Genomic DNA, 10,313 nt, shown 5'->3' with positions numbered 1-10,313 from the left:
TGCCATTGTTTTCCTGTCTACTGTTTCATTTGTGAACAACTTGGCAGTAAGGGTGGTGACCTATTTATCTTTGTAATCCAGTTTCTAAAATAGTGGCTGATAGTGTATATATGTCCATGCCAAATGTAACATCGATAGCTAGTGGGAAGCAGCCGCATAGCACAGGGAGATCAGCTCGGTGCTTTGTGACCACCTAGTGGGGTGGGATAGGGAGGGTGGGAGGGAGCGAGACACAAGAGGGAAGAGATATGGGGATATATGTATATGTATAGCTGATTCACTTTGTTATAAAGCAGAAACTAACACACCATTGTAAAGGAATTATACTCCCATAAAGATGTTAAAATAAATAAATAAATAAAATAAAATAAAGTAGTGGCCGAGATGTAGTCAATGTTCCATAAAGGTACACCACCTGGATGCATGAAATTGAATTAGGGAGCTTCTGAGAGGGTTGGGTGTCCTGTTACCAGTTTCATGTTTTGGTATAATTTAAAAGTCTCATCCAACAATACTATGAGAGCAGTGAGGCAGAAATGATTAAAATAATTCTCCTGATTTAAAAAAAAAAATGGAACCTCTTTTTAAAAAGCAACTTTTTTTAAAAAAAGGGAGGTTAAGTGTTTGCCCAAACTCATAAAAATGGTGGGTGGAAGATTCAAGAAAAAACTCCCAAGTCTGAAGCAAATTTGAGAATCCTAATCATAACATAGACTCAGGAAGTTTAGGAAAGCAAACAGAGCATCATTTCAGTAATCAGTGGATCGCGGAAGTTGCAGATATAAGAAGGTTGGCTTTAAAAGAATAATCAGTTCTTCAATTTTGAAGAAAATAGTAATGAGTAGTTTTGTTTTGGTTGCCTCAAGCCAGTTATATGCCTAAAGTTCCAATAATTAGTCTTATTCCATAGGGACCATATTAAGGAACAGTTTCCCTTTGCCCCATTTAAGGCAAAATGTTTATTTCATCCTATTATTTGTTGACCATAACCCATTGTTAACATGTCCATTGGCCATGGAATGCAGGCCAGGCATACAGAGAACAGGGCTAGAAAGTTGTGGCTCTGTCTGGGAGAATAGTTCTCAGCCTTGGCTGGATCAAATCACCTGAGGAATTTTTAATAACACAGATTCCCAGGCCATAAGCCAGAGCATTTTTATCAGAATCTTTGGGAGTGCCACCCAGGCATCAGTATTTCTGAAAGCTCTTTGGGTGACATAAATGTGCAGCCAAAATTGAAAACCTCTTCATTAGTGGATCTTAATAGTAACATAGTAGTCACAACCAACATTTTGTCAAAAGGAGTGGAATGGAAAAGAAAATATAAGAGGGTATCCTGCATAATAAAGATAGGATTTGTTTCAGTAAAACTGTGGTTTCACTTTTGTGTGTATGTGTGCTTGCACTGTGCTGCAATGTAAAATACACTTACTATATGTTGTGTTCCAGAACATTCGATGAATACTGATTTGGGTAGATGAGACTGTGTGATTGAGTCTTAGCAGGCAGAGGCAGCAGGAGAGACATGTAGAGAGAGCATTGTTCTTATCTCCTTCTCCATTTCACATAGAACCAGGTTGGTGGATCAGACATACTTTAGAAATTTATACTTATTTCATGAATTGACAAACTGTCTCAAACTTGATGGTGTAGGGAAAGATTTATGCTTCGATGGAAAACTATGCATTGTCTATGCATACCTTTCCAGGATATCTTATTGTAATTCTGTGGAAGCTATTTTACAACTCTGAAAATGATAGGTAACTGTTAGAAATGAACGCTTGTCTGTAAGCATGCAAATTCTGTCCTGTCCGGGAGATGTTCAATTGACCTACCTCCCCCACTTAGAAGAGGCGAGTGTTGTCTCCCCATGCACATTCATTTCAACACTCCTTTATTTCATAGGAATTTGTGCTTTGGTAATTTCTCCTTTGAACCAGTTATAGATCAGTGTGATTCCCTCATTATGAATTACATAAAACATTTAACACATGTTCACTTTTCCATCTCTGTAAGAGTCATGATCTTTTGCCTTTTTTGAACATTAACTTTTTTTTTTTTTAAGGAAAAACAGCTTTATTTTTAAAAGAAATCAAATGTCTACTGAAAGTATACATGAAACAGCATCTTTCACTTAAGCCCTAAGCTTGATTATGTATGCTCTTTATTATATTCCAATAAGATTCTGGAGTTCAATTTCAAAGACAATCACATTTATCAGTAGATATTGAAGAAAGCTACTGACTTTGAGGAAAAAAAATCAGTAACTGTTAACCTACCCTGAGATACTCATCCCCACAATATATTTGGGATTATTTGAGCACTTAAAAATTTAACAAAATATTTATCTTTTCATTGCATCCATCAAGACGTTAAATTCTCTGCTACAATCCAAGTAAAATGATGGTGACCAGTGTTTTCTGATATGTCCATGATGGACAGGGTAAAATTACAGCATAAAGAGTAGCCAAGAATTTATATTGTAAACATTATCTGGGTTCAAACATCTTGCAACAAACAGCTACTAATATGACTATACATTAGCACATTGAACACAGTAATCCTGGATTGTAGTATAACTATAAAACCTCTTAAAGCAATTTTTCTCAACCTCTCTTTTCATTATCACCCCCTCCCCCGCCCTAGGAGAAAAATATTTAATTAATAAATTTCACTTTAAATTACATTTCTCCCTAATGAGAGAAATTAATACTAAGGAATAAGATTTTATTAAGTAGGGTTGAGATATGGAGGCCCATGATCCACTGCATTATACCAAGATTTTTTTCACCCCAAGAACCAATTTTTGCCCCACTGAGAATACATGCCTTAGAGTGAAGTAAACAGCCTTTAACATTATTAGGGAGGAAAAAAACCCTAATGGGTAACATTGGAGGCTAAAATAGTTGGCTTCTCTATCATCCCTGTCCCATTATGGCTGTGTGGTCTCAGAAGACATCATGTCTACTTCCTTGCTTTGGTAACCACAAAAATAGCATAGTTAAAATAATTTAATCTTACTAGACTTGGTGTTCTGAACTGTAAGTTGAAACAACAGGTGTAGATCAGTTATTCTCAATTCTGGCTGCATTTTCCTGGGACACGTTAAAGACATCAATGCTCATCTGTGTCCCCAGACCAATTAAACCAATGTCTGGAGGTTATGGTCTAGTCAATGGTTCTTAAACTTTAGTGTGAATCACACTATAATTAAGCACAGATTGCTGGGTCCCATTCCCAGAGTTTCTGATTCTGTATGTCTGGGATGGGGCCTGTAAATTTGCATTTCTATCAAGTTTGCAGGTGCTGCTATGCTAGTGGTTTGGGGAACACACTTTGGGAACCACTGGTCTAGGCAAATGTGTAAATATGCATGTGTATGTATATATGTATTTGTGTATATATATATCCCCAGGTGATTCTAATCTCAGAACTACTCGTATAGAAAGTATTAATAAGATTCTTTTCAGTTCTAAGATATTGAGATTTTAACATAATGAGAGTTGTTGGGTATCAAGATGATCTCTATAGAAAGGAGACCTATGGAAAAACATACCAATTTCTTGGTCACTTCATTAAGAATTTGTTTCTATAAAGCATTTTACAGTAGTTTTTGAAAATTAACATTTTTACAGTACATTTGCTGCATATATGGTTCTTCACTTCATTTTTCAGTAAACATGGTTTATTTGGTTGTCAGTTTCCCATCATTTGATAAGACCAATGGAGGGTTTGGATAATAGCCTGCCGTTTTTGAATTGTTTGAAGAGAAACTTGTAAATTTGTAGTCCAGGGGTAATTCTGCTATTGCTTCAATACTTGGAATTGCAATAGTGCTGTAAGCACTGATTCTCTTACAAGACCATGTATAAACCAAGGAATCTTCTGTATTTTCCAGTCCGGAAACTGAATCAATAAAAAAAGGGCCCCATTTTTTAGATAATCTATTTAGAGGCTTTGCCTTCGGTCCCTCATATTTTCCTTTCTTCTCTAGAGGCTCTGAGTCCTCAGGCTTCCCGTCTCTGTCCCCTCTGAGCTCTTCCAGGATGAGGACTGTCTCCCAATTACTATAATGACAGGCTGGGAAAATATCTGAATGCATGCTGTCCCCAAAGTAAACAACCTTGGGTTCAGGTTTGCCAGTCGTTTTCTTCAGAAGTTCATAAAGGTGGACAGCATTCCCTTGGGAGTACCAGCCAGGTTTATCCAGAGACGGCAGTGCCTCCTGCTCCTCATCATTCTCAAGTGTCCGGAAAGGCCTCTGACTTGGTAAATGGGAGAAGAAACCAGGCTTCAATGCATTTGTAATCACAATGTCAAAAAGATATTCAAAATCGTTCCCCAGGATATATTCACAGAGGAGTCTACAGTAATCACTGTGAGAACTGGTAATTAACATAAGAATTTTCCCAGCATTTTTTAACTGTCGAAGCCACTTTTTAACAGATTCCGGACAAGTGTGTAAATACCTGCCTGGATCTCTTTTTATTTCTGGAAAATATACTCCACAGTTTTCTTTAAAAGCTGACATTTTATAATTATGTTGTAGACCAGCCACTATGTCCTTCCAAAAATCAAATGGTTTTTGACCATTGTTCTGCTTTGTTAAAGAGTCCACCACTCTGGCACACAGAAGAGCTCCAGGCAGGTCAAAGTAGTTATCATAAAAATAATATTTTCCTGACCGGCAGGCCATTCCCGAGTCTGGCATGAAGCGCTTCCACCCCTTCCTGCCGTACTCCTCCGCCAGCACCTCTGGAGCCAGCATCTTTGTGCCGTGTCTTGCCCTGAGCACGGTGCCATTCATTATCTGCAAGTTTAATGAAGTTCCCGTCTTCCAGATCCAATGCCAAGCCCTTGCAACAGAAATCCCAACCCTCTGGAGTCACAGTGAGCAATTCCTTGTCATACCCTTTCTCCTTGACCAGGAACTGAGCAAAGCTATTATAAATGAGCCGGGCGCTCTCAGGCAGGTTGTAGCGACACAGAGTGTGGTCCAGGTCGAAGCCGACCACGTCGCAGGCGGCCAGGGAGAAGTGCTGAGCCATAGTTGGCGCGCGGAGCACCAGCGAGCGCCTAGACCCCGAGAGGCGGCGAAGAGCGCGCGGGCAGGACGCTGCGGGACGCTGCACATTAACTTTAAATAGTGATAATTCCCTCTTCAGAACAACATGGCAGGTCTTTTTATTTTGTAGTCTCTTCTCTCTGTGGGCCGAATGGACACTACTTCATGACCACATTACCACCCTTGCAACCTGCCTCAGCGCAGCCACAGACAGGATCTGAATTCATCAGAGTTGTCAGGCTTGGATCTGACCCAGGAAAGTCATGCCCATGGTTAAGGTTAAGTAATACCATGGCATACTTGTGGTTTCATGTAAAACAGGATAAACGCTGATGAAATATTGGAAATCAAATTATAAAGAAACCTAGCAAACTGCTGAATTTACTAATTTATCTTTTCTATTGTTTTTTTTTTTTTCTAACAGGCTCATCCTTCAGTATACTTTCCCAGTCATATGATTTATTCATTTCTACAAGCATTTATAGGGGACTTTTTTTTCTGGCATCATGATAGAAAAGATACACTGAAAAACCTCCCCTATAAAATACCTAGAAATTAAACAAATATCCTTTAAAATATACAGCTAAACTGAAAAGAAAATAGGGAAAATGGTGCTAGAACAACTAGATATCTTCTACAAAAAAAAAAAAAATTGTAGACATAGACCTAACACACTTCACAAAAATTAGCTCAAAATGGATAGACATATATGTAAAATGCAAAACTATAAAACTCCTAAAAGATAACATAGGAGAATATGGCAATGACTTTTGTTTTGTAGACAAGTTTAATTGCATTTCAGTCTTGTATTTCATCATTACAACCAGTGTACAGACTGTTGGATAGATGTTTACAGACGATCCAAACTACCACATTACGATGATGTTTCCCATTTCTAACAGATTTTCTGTGGTTTGCCCTACTGTTTTCAGAGCCATCTAAAGTTTGAAATTCAAAATCAAATTTCCTTTTTTGAAATTACTTTCATTTCTCTGAAATTTCCTACAGCCTATATTAATATTTGATGAAAATGTTTTCTTTTTTCTTACATTAGTATAGAGGTTCTCAACTTAGGACCTATGTTGGAATCACCTGGGGAGCTTTAAAAACCCTAATGCTTGGGTCCCACCCCAAACATTTTTATTTGATTGATTTGGGGTGAGGCTTGGACATTGGTGCTCTCAGGAGATCCCAGGTAATAATAATACGTAGGATGTGGTGATGACTTTTTAGATATAACACCAAAGACATGATTCACAAAAGAAATCATTGTAAACTGCATTTCGTTAAAATTAAAAGCTTCTGCTCTGTGAAAGACACTGTCAAGAGAATGAAAACACTAGCCACAGACTGGAATATTTGCAAAAGACGTATCTGATAAAATATGAGAATATTTGCAAAAGACATATCTGATAAACGACCGTTATCCAAAATGTACCAAAAACTCTTAAAACTCAACAAGAAAACAAACAACCCGATTACAAAATGGGCAAAAGATCTCACCAAAGAAGATATACAGATGGCAAACAAACATATGAAAAGATGCTGAACATCTATAGCATAGCAAATGAAGGAACACTCCACAGTTCATGAATCTAGCACCATCTTGACGCTGAGCTTCTGAACACAGAAACGTGGACACTGTACCAGACCACTCCTTACTGCATGTGTTAACATAACTTGCACTGTTTCTTTGTACTCATTACCATGTCTTTATTCTTCCAGGAGTCTCCTGCTCAGGCAAATGGTTATTTGATTCTTACTGTAGGAATTTCCCAGAAGACTCATCAATTCCTCAGTGTGAAACATCAACAGACAGTTTAGGCCCTAAGGTTCATTGAATCCTTCGCTGCCTTTCCACTGATCCTGGACTGTTGTATCTTCAATACTTACCCAGTCCTAATCAGCCCTGCCTCCTTTAAAAGACCTGCCTTGAAATCAAACTTTCAATTTAATAAATTCTGATGCTACCTTCCTCTTCTCATAGACACTGTCAAAGCTTTGTAGGGCTGGCGTTCTCATCAAATTGTCAGCTTTGTCCCATCAACAGGCTGTGCTGGTAATGTTTGAGGAGCCAGATTTTGACATTTCGGAAAGACGGTATTAAAAAGGAAATTTACATGTGGATAGATGCAAAAATCCTAACCAAACTCTCATATAACTTAATATAGTAATGTATAACAAGTAATATGTGATAACCAAGTTCAGTTTATCCCAAGAATGTAAAATTCGGTTAATATTAAAATATCAGTGTAATTTAACACGTTAATAGATTAAAGGAGAAAAATTATACAACCAACTCAGTAGACGTAGAACATCTTTTGATAAAAATAATATCCATTCAAAGTAAAGCAAGTCTCAGACCAAATCTGACCACAAGTACAGACATTTCTTAAACAAATATTTATAAGCAGATTCAAAATAGCTTATATAACCTGTTCTAAGCCCTGCACATGACCATACAGGCTTAAGTCAGTACATCACTAAGGATATGTATAGTAAACATACCTGCTAGTAAAATATTGAAAGCTTTCCTTGCAAGATCACACTTAGACAAGGGTACCTTCCATCACCATCTTTTGTTTTCAACATTGTACTAGAAGTCCTAGCCAATGCAGTAAGAAAACAAAAGTGTATAGGCTTGAAAGGACAAAATAAAAATCTCTTTAATAAAAGATGGTACAATTATAATCTTCCTAAATTATAAGAATTTGGCTGAATATAAAATCTTAATAATAAATTGCTTTCATTTCTATAAAACAACAGTGATTTTAAGAAAAAGGTTGCCATTTACAATAACTGCTGGAAATATAATGTATATAATAATAAATCTAACAAATATATATATAAAATATTTACAGAGAAAAATCTTTAATTGTATTCAAAAGCATTAAAGAAGAACTAAATAAATGATGAGATAAAGCAGGGTCAATGGATTAAAAGATTTAATATCACAAAGTATTCATTCTCCCCAAATTCATCTAAGGATTTGAAGTGATTCCAATTGGAAAACCAACAGGTTTCCTTTTTTTGGTAGAAACTGACAAGGTAATGTGGGCAAAAAAATGCTAAGAATGATCAAATCAATCCTAAAATCAAAGAACAAGGAGGGGTGATGGCTCTTACTAGATACCTACAATTATTTTAAGGTGGTAATGATTAACACAGTATATATTAGCACAAGAAAAAGAAAAGTATCAATGAAATGGAATATATAGCCTAGAAATGAATGCATATATGTATGTTCATTTGTTATATAATATATGTGGATGTGTAAATCAGTGGGGATGGATTTTCTTTTTAAATAGTGCTGGGAAAAATTTTATCCATATTTTTTAAAAATAAAATTAGATCCCTATTTCTTTTTTGTTTGTTACAAATTTATTTATTTATTTATTTTGGCTGTGTTGGTTCTTTGTTGCTGCTTGCACGCTTTCTCTAGTTGTAGCAAGCAGGGGCTACTCTTTGTTGTGGTGTGCGGGCTTCTCTTGTTTCGGAGCATGGGCTCTAGGTGTGCAGGCTTCAGTAGTTGTGGCTCGCGGGCTTCAGTAGTTGTGGCTCACGGGCTTTAGTAGTTGTGGCTCACAGACTCCAGAGCGCAGGCTCAGTAGTTGTGGCGCACGGGCTTAACTGCTCCGCAGCATGTGGGATCTTCCCGGACCAGGGCTCGAACCCGTGTGCCCTGCATTGGCAGGCGGATTCTTAACCACTGCGCCACCAGGGAAGTCCTGGATCCCTATTTCAATCAAAAAAATCACTCAGAATCCTAGTAGCAGAGCCAGACTTTAAACCCAACTGTGTCTAACCCCCAAATCTGGGTGCTCCACCTTGTGCTACACTGATACAAAGAGCAAGTTTTCAGGTTGAACTGTAAGAAGGTCAGCTGTCTATTTCTCCATTCAAGGTCTACGCATGGGGCTAACTTTGACATGGCGTACATATACAGAGGCAGGGATCATACTGAGGCTGGATAAGAATGAGTTGGTGTGAACCAACTCTCATGGTGACTAGAAAGGCAAGGCTGGCTCAGACACTCTGTGATGGCTCAGTAGGAGAATCTTGGTGTTTCAGACGGGCTGATAATAAGCATATGCTTTGTGCTACAAACTTGCCTTGACTCACCTTCCTCAGGTTTCTTCCAGCAAGAGAGCAGAAGAGATGGTTGTTTTCCTTCCTCCATTGCTCCTCTGGATTTCTCTTTTCCTTTGGTTTGCTAATCTGTGGCCCAACCAGGAACATGGGAGGATACACAGCCCAGTAGAAAGAACTTGGGTTTTTCATCAGACTAGCCGGGAATTCAGTACTATCCCCACCATCTGTTCCAGACTCTCATTACTAATGGTGTGCTTCTGGCCCCAGCAGTATCAGCATCACCTGGGAGTGTGTTAGAAATGCCGAATCTCAAGACCCAGCCCAGACCTACTGAATCAAAATCTGCATTTTAGTAAGATTCCCCAAGTGATTTGCAAGCACACTGGAGTTTGAGAATCCTCTTCTATATAAAGCATGATAACTATCTCGTCAAGCTCCAGTTTCCTTGTCAGTAAAACAGGGTTGATTTTAGAGGGTGATAGTAAATACAAAGGGCCTGATATAGAACCTGACTGCCTCACAGTAGGTATTTGATAGAAAAGCTCACTTACTATTTCAGGGTCATTATTATTATTATCCCAGCCCTCATTATTTGGAAATCTCAAAGGTTTTTCCTACTCTAAGGATCTTTTCCACCAGCATACAAATCTGTTTAGGAATTTTTTTCCTCATCAAAATAATGAAGAAATGGATAAACAACAAGGTCCTACTGCATAGCACAGGGAACTATATTCAATATCTTATGATAAACCATAATGGAAAAGAATATGAAAAAGAAGATATATGTATAACTGAGTCAATTTGCTGTACAGCAGGAATTAACACAACATTGTAAATCAACAATATTTCAATAAAAATTTTAAAAAAATAAAAAATATAAAAACTTTTAAAATGTTTTTAAGAGAATAATAAAGAAATAAACCCACATCCTGATGCTGCTCTGGCTTCATCAGCGTCACATTTCCTTCTCTCCTTCCCTTTGCAGCACAACACCTTGAAAGAGTTGTCTGGACACACTCTCCTTTTTTCTCTCCTTCCTTTCTCTCTTACACTCACTCCAAGTAGGTTTTTGTCCCCAGCACTCCACCACCAACAGTTTTTCTGAAGGACACCAGTGATTGCTATGTTGCTAAATCCAGGGGTCATTTCTCCATCC

At 37.8% G+C, this 10,313-nt stretch overlaps 1 pseudogene across 1 annotated transcript; it reads right to left on the bottom strand.

Moving 5' to 3' along the window:
* Positions 1-228: 228 nt before the first annotated feature.
* LOC309642324 (5'-nucleotidase domain-containing protein 1 pseudogene) lies at positions 229-7,164 on the bottom strand (annotated as a pseudogene). Its single transcript has one exon. The product of its transcript is annotated as a 5'-nucleotidase domain-containing protein 1 pseudogene (transcript).
* Between the last annotated feature and the right edge of the window lie 3,149 nt (positions 7,165-10,313).

The sequence above is a fragment of the Balaenoptera physalus genome (genome assembly GCF_965194825.1).
Source record: "Balaenoptera physalus genome assembly, chromosome: 14".
NCBI lineage: Eukaryota > Metazoa > Chordata > Mammalia > Artiodactyla > Balaenopteridae > Balaenoptera > Balaenoptera physalus.
The sequence above is the reverse complement of the archived record's forward strand: the minus strand, read 5'-3'. Positions and strand labels throughout refer to the sequence as shown.